The sequence below is a fragment of the Cebus imitator genome, unplaced genomic scaffold (assembly GCF_001604975.1).
Source record: "Cebus imitator isolate Cc_AM_T3 unplaced genomic scaffold, Cebus_imitator-1.0 Scaffold934, whole genome shotgun sequence".
Classification (NCBI taxonomy): domain Eukaryota; kingdom Metazoa; phylum Chordata; class Mammalia; order Primates; family Cebidae; genus Cebus; species Cebus imitator.
In genome coordinates, this window is record NW_016108249.1 from 29,240 (window position 1) to 36,258 (window position 7,019).

At 37.8% G+C, this 7,019-nt stretch overlaps 1 pseudogene; it reads right to left on the reverse strand.

Annotated features, from left to right (window-relative positions):
• Nucleotides 1–2,591: 2,591 nt before the first annotated feature.
• LOC119469875 overlaps nt 2,592–7,019 on the reverse strand; it is a 7,147-nt pseudogene continuing 2,719 nt past the window's right edge.

Below are 7,019 nucleotides of genomic sequence, written 5' to 3' on the forward strand. Positions count from 1 at the left end.
CAGGATGGTCTCGATCTCTTGACCTTGTGATCCACCCGCCTCGGCCTCCCAAAGTGCTGGGATTACAGGCTTGAGCCACCGCACCCGGCCTTCTTTAGTTCTTTTAATTGTCATGTTAGGGTGTCAATTTTAGATCTTTCCTGCTTTCTGATGTGATCATTTAGTGTATAAATTTTCCTCTTAACATTGTTTTAGCTGTGTCCCAGAGATTCTGGTACATTATCTCTTTGTTCTCATTGGTTTCAAATAACTTCTTGATACCTGTCTTCATTTTGTTATTTACCCAGTAGTCATTCAGAAGCAGGTTGCTCAATTTTCATGTAGTTGTGCAGTGTTGAGTGAGTTTCTTAATCCTGAGTTCTTATTTGATTGTGGTCTGAGGGACTTTTTTTTTATCACTTTCACTCTTTTGCATTTGCTGAGGAGCGTTTTACTTCCAAGTATGTGGTTGATTTTAGAATAAGTGCTGTATGGCGCTGAGAAGAATATATATTCTCTTAATTTGGGGTGGAGAGTTCTGTAGATGTCTATTAGTTCTGCTTGCTCCAGAGCTGAGTTCAAGTCCTCAATATCCTTGTTAATTTTTTTGTCTTGTTGATCTGTCTAATATTGACAGTGGGGTGTTAATGTTTCCCACTATTAGTTTGTGGGAGTCTATGTCTCTTTGTAGGTCTCTAATGACTTGTTTTATGAACCTGGGTGTTCCTGTATTGGTGTATTGGGTGCATATATATTTAGGATAGTTAACTTTTCTTGTTGCATTGATACCTTTATAGTTATGTAATATCTTCTTTCTCTTTTTTGATGTTCATTGGTTTAAAGTCTGTTTTATCAGAGACTAGAATTGCAACCCCTGATTCTTTTTGCTTTTCATTTGCTTGGTAAATATTCCTCCATCCTTTTATTTTGAGGCTATGTGTGTCTTTGCATGTAAGATGGGTCTCCTAAATAGAGCACACCAATGGGTCTTGACTCTTTATCCAATTTGGCAGTCTATGTCTTTTAATAGGGCCATTTAGCCCATTTACATTTAAAGTTTATATTGTTATGTGTGAATTTGATTCTGCAATCCTGATCCTCCCTGATTATTTTGTACACTATTTGTTGCAGTTTATTCATAGTGTCATTGGTGTTTATATTTTGCTGTGTTTTTGAAGTGGCTGGTACTGTATTTTCCTTTCTATATTAATTGCTTCCTTCAGGAGATTTTGTAAGGCTGGCCTCGTGGTGACAAAATTCCTCAGTATTTGCTTGTCTGGAAAGGATTTTATTTCTCCTTTGCTTATGAAGGAGATATGGCTGGATATGAAATTATGGGTTGAACATTTTCTTTTCTTTTTTTTTTTTTAATCAGGAATGTAGTTTTATTTAATTAAAAAATAAAACAAAACAGACTCACCCACCAAAGAGTTCTTTATCACTTAGAGCAGCAGCAATCACAAGGCACATATATACAAAATACCTCAAGCAAAATTAAAACTGAACATTCAAAAAACACAAGTTATTTAAAAAGATGTTGAAGACCATTTGAGTACTATGAGCATAGATTATAAAAATGACAATTTTATTTTAACTTTAACGAGAAGGAATGATGTCATAATATCTATATGCTATCTTGTGGCACATATAACAAATCTTTACACCATTTAACCTGGTTTGCTAGAGAAAAAACAGGCAAAGTACAGCTTAGAAATGGTATCTTTAGTGCTTTCTCATCTTTTGCAGAGATCTGAAATTTGTAAGTGGCAATAGCTTAGAAAAAGCCTGTAGTTACACGTCCCTAGGCAAACCCACCATACAAAAAAGGAATATGTTTGAGATATTCTAAAATATAAAGAATATGATTTATATTCTGGGATCAACATAATAACGAACCCTCTTCCTAAAACAGATTATAGGTGACCACATAAGAAATGTAAAGAAAGGTCAATTATATTAAAATGAAATAGTTAAATTGCTGCTCACTTAGGGAGTATAATGAATATTTTCTGGTTAGGGATGCTGAGATTGGAAATGGTGTGACATCAATATTTAGTGCGTATAAAAGCTCTAGGATTCAAATACAATGCAAAGTTTATATTAATCACACAAAAAGTGTTCCTTTTAGCCACTATTTAGATTCACATGACAAAGACTGGAAAATATGTGGTTTAATTAGATAATAAATGTGTACCACATATGTTGAAGTGTTCTTCTAAGCTTTAACGTTGCAGTCATTTTTCTACGAAATATTAAGGAGTTAAGGAGTGCTTACTGAATCATTACTATTAGAAGGGAGGGCAGAGATACTGAACCAGTTTTAAACCACAACAAAAGAATACAAAATACTAGTATAATAAAACATTTAAATAGTACTAAATGCAAAATTTAAATATCAGTTATATACTGTCATTAGTTTTCCTCTTTAAAAAATCAGTTCCTGGGCTTTTAGATGTGTTTTCTTTTAAAAAAAATAAGCATCCTTCTCATGTTCACACAATTGGTCCACATTGGCACCATTTGGTAGCAATCCTATAGAAGATCCACATGCTCTTGCTCTCCTTCAGGCACTTCCTTGGCCTGTGGGAGTGTTGAGTCCTGTCTGTGTGCTGTGTGGCAGGAGGCCATAGTCTTGAGATTCAGCCTAGGGCAGGACGACCTGGGCCACCTCCTTGATGGTGGACGCAGCTCTCTCCAGTTCTTCCTCTGTTTGTTCCACTGTGACCACAACCCGAATGCTGGGAGGAGGGAGGCACTTCTCTTCTTTCTTCAAGTAGCACACCATGGTTCGTGCAATATTTTTGTTCATGCACTGCTGAGTGTATGATGCTGAAAGCCACTTAACAATATACTTCAGGGCCAGGTGCGGTGGCTCACACCTGTAATCCCAGTACCTTGGGAGGCCTAGGTGCATGGATCATGAAGTCAAGAGTTCGAGGCCTGCCTGGCCAAGATGGTGAAACCCCGGCCTTGATCTACAATTCCCTGAAGCAGTCTGACGTCTTGCTCACGAGACCCAGTGCTCTCTTCCAGTTGTAGGTGAAAGGCTGGAGAAAAGGACTCCCCCACCTTTTTTAGTCCAGAAATTCCTTGCAAAACTTTATGAATTTGTCTGCACTTTTCCGTCAACACTGCAAAAATACCTGGATTCTATTCCATGATGTTGAGGGCCTCAATTGCTGCAGCAGCTAACAGGGGAGGTAATGAATCTGAAAAGCAGTATCCCTGGCCGGAAAGTCGCTGATGGTCAATTACAAAAGGCTTGCCACAGCAGAAAACTCCAATAGAAGCAAGTGCATTCTCCAAGTTGGCACTGACAAGGTCAGTATCATCAATATTGATTCCATAGTGTTCAGTTACTCCTCAGCCATGCTCTCCTAGGACTCCAAATGAAAGGCATTCCTCCAGGGAGATTCTTGCTTTGTATTTGTATTTTAACTTAACCTAAGAGTGAGAACATGCAGTGTTTGATTTTCCATTCTTGTGTCACTTTGCAGAGAATGATGGTTTCCAGGTGCATCCATGTCCTTACAAAGGACATGAACTCATTGTTTTTGATGGCTGCATAATATTGCATGGTGTATATATGCCACATTTTCCCTGTCCAGTCTATCATTGATGGGCATTTGGGTTGGTTCCAGGTCTTTGCTATTGCGAACAGTGCTTCAATGAACAATCGTGTGCATGTGTCCTTATAGTAGAACGATTTATAATCCTTTGGATATATACACAGTAATGGGATTGCTGGGTTAAGTAGAATTTCTATGTCTAGGTCCTTGAGGGATTGCCACACTGTCTTCCACAATGGTTGAACTAATTTACACTCCCACCAACAGTGTAAAAGTGTTCCTATTTCTCCACATCCTCTCCAGCATCTGTTGACTCCAGATTTTTTAATGACTGCCATTCTAACTGGTGTAAGATGGTATCTCAATGTAGTTTTGATTTGCATTTCTCTAATGACCAGTGATGATGAGCATTTTTTCATATGTTTCTTGGCCTCATGTATGTCTTCTTTTGAAATGTGTCTGTTCATTATCCTTTGCCCACTTTTGAATGGGCTTGTTTGTTTTTTTTTTTCTGTAAATCTGTTTTAGTTCTTTGTAGATTCTGGATAACAGCCCTTTGTCAGATGGGTAGACTGCAAAAATTTTTTCCCATTCTGTTGGTTGCTGATTCACTCTAATGACTGTTTCTTTTGCTGTGCAGAAGCTGTGGAGTTTGATTAGGTCCCATTTGTCTATTTTGGCTTTTGTTGCCAATGCTTTTGGTGTTTTGGTCATGAAGTCCTTCCTATGCCTATGTCCTGAATGGTTTCGCCTAGATTTTCTTCTAGGGTTTTTATGGTGTTAGGTATTATGTTTAAGTCTTTAATCCATCTGGAGTTAATTTTAGTGTAAGGTGTCACGAAGGGGTCCAGTTTCTGCCTTCTGCATATGGCTACCCAGTTTTCCCAACACCATTTATTGAACAGGGACTCCTTTCCCCATTGCTTGTTTCTGTCAGGTTTGTCAAAGATCCAATGGTTGTAGATGTGTTGTGTTGCCTCTGAGGGCTCTGTTCTGTTCCATTGGTCTATATCTCTGTTTTGGCACCAGTACCATGCTGTTTTGATTACTGTAGCCTTGTAGTATAGTTTGAAGTCCAGTAGTGTGATGCCTCCAGCTTTGTTCTTTTTGCTTAGAATTGACTTGGCTATGCGGGCTCTCTTTTGGTTCCATGAAGTTTAAGGTGTTTTTTTCCAGTTCGAAGAAGGTCATTGGTAGCTTGATGGGGATAGCATTGAATCTGTAAATTACTTTGGGCAGTATGGCCATTTTCACGATATTGATTCTTCCTAACCATGAACATGGAATATTTCTCCATCTATTTGTGTCCTCTCTCATTTCGTTGAGTGGTGGTTTGTAGTTCTCCTTGAAGAGATCCTTTATGTTCCTTGTTAATTGTATTCTTAGGTATTTTATTCTCTTTGTAGCAATTGTGAATGGCAGTTCATTCTTGATTTGGCTCTCTTTAAGTCTGTTATTGGTGTATAGGAATGCTTGTGATTTTTGCACATTGATTTTGTATCCTGAGACTTTGCTGAACTTGCTTATCAGTTTCAGGAGATTTTGGGCTGAGACGATGGGGGTCTTCCAGATACACAATCATGTCGTCTGCAAATAGAAACAATTTGTCTTCCTCCTTTCCTATTTGAATACCATTTATTTCTTTTTCTTGCCTGATTGCTCTGGTTAGAACTTCCAGTTCTATACTGAATAGGAGTGCTGAGAGAGGGCATCCATGTCTAGTGCCAGATTTCAAAGGGAATGCTTCTAGTTTTTTCCCATTCATTATAATATTGGCTGTTGGTTTGTTGTAAATAGCTTTTGATATTTTGAGATACATTCCATCAATACCTAGTTTATTGAAGGTTTTAACATAAAGGGTTGTGGAATTTTGTGAAAGGTCTTCTCTCCCTCAATGGAGATAATCATGTGCTTTTTGTCTTTGGTTCTGTTTATGTGGTGAATTACGTTTATAGACTTGCGTATGTTGAACCAGCCTTGCATCCGTGGGATGAATCCTACTTGATCATGGTGAATAAGCTTTTTGATGTACTGTTGCAATTGGTTGGCCAGTATATTATTGAAGATTTTTGCATCTATGTTTATCATGGATATTATTGGCCTGAAGTTTTCTTTTCTTGATGAGTCTCTGCCAGGATTTGGTATCAGGATGATGTTGGTCTCATAAAATGCTTTGGGAAGGATTCCCTCTTTTTGGATTGTTTGGAAGAGTTTCAGAAGGAATGGTACTAGCTCCTAATTGTATGTCTCATAGAATTTGGCTGTGAACCCGTCTGGACCTGGGCTTTTTTTGGGTGGTAGGCTCTTAATAGCTGCCTCAACTTCTGCCCTTGTTATTGGTCTATTCAGGGTTTTGACTTCTTCCTGGTTTAAGCTTTGGAGGATGCAAGTGTCCAGGAATTTATCCATTTCTTCCAGGTTTACTAGTTTATGTACATAGAGTTATTTGTAATAATCTCTGATGATGGTTTGTATTTCTGTGGAATCTGTGGTGATATCCCTTTTATCGTTTTCTATTGCATCTATTTTTGATTATTCTCTCTTTTCTTTTTTAATAATGTGGCTAGTGGTCTGTCTATTTTGTTGATCCTTTTGAAAAACCAGCTCCTGGATTTATTGATTTTTTGAAGGGTATTTTGCGTTTCTATCTCCTTCAGTGCTGCTCTGGTCTTAGTTATTTCTTGCCTTCTGCTAGGTTTTGAGGTTTTTTTCATCTTGCTCCTTTAGCTCTTTCAATTTTGATGATAGTGTGTCGATTTTTGATCTTTCCTTGCTTCTCATGTGGGCATTTATTGCTATATATTTTCATGTAGACACTGCTTTAAATGTGTCCAAGAGATTCTGGTATGTTGTGTCTTTGTTCTCGTTGGTTTCAAAGCACATCTTCATTTTTGCCATCATTTCATTTTTTATCCAGTCAACATTCAAGAGCTAGTTGTTCAGTTTCCATGAAGCTGTGCAGTTCTGAGTTAGTTTCTCAATTCTGAGTTCTAACTTGATTGCACTGGTCTGAGAGACTCTTTGTTATGATTTTCATTCTTTTTCATTTGCTGAGGAGTGATATACTTCCTATTATGTGATCAGTTTTAGAGTCGGTGTGATGTGGTGCTGAGAAGAATGTATATTTTGTGGATTTGGAGTGGAGAGTTCTGTAAATGTTTATTAGGTTTGCTTGGTCCAGTTGTGAGTTCAAGTCCTGGATGTCCTTGTTAATTTTCTGTCTGGTTGTTCTGTCTAATCTTGACAATGGGGTGTTAAAGTCTCTCAGTATTATTGTGTGGGAGTCTAGGTCTCTTTGTAAGTCACTAAGAACTTGCCTTATGTATCGGGGTGCTCTTGCATTGGGTGCGTATATATTTAGGATTGTTAGCTCTTCTTGTTGCATTGATCCTTTTACCATTATGTACTGTCCTTTTTTGTCTCTTTTGATCTTTGTTGGTTTAAAGTCTATTTTATCAGAGATGAGAATTG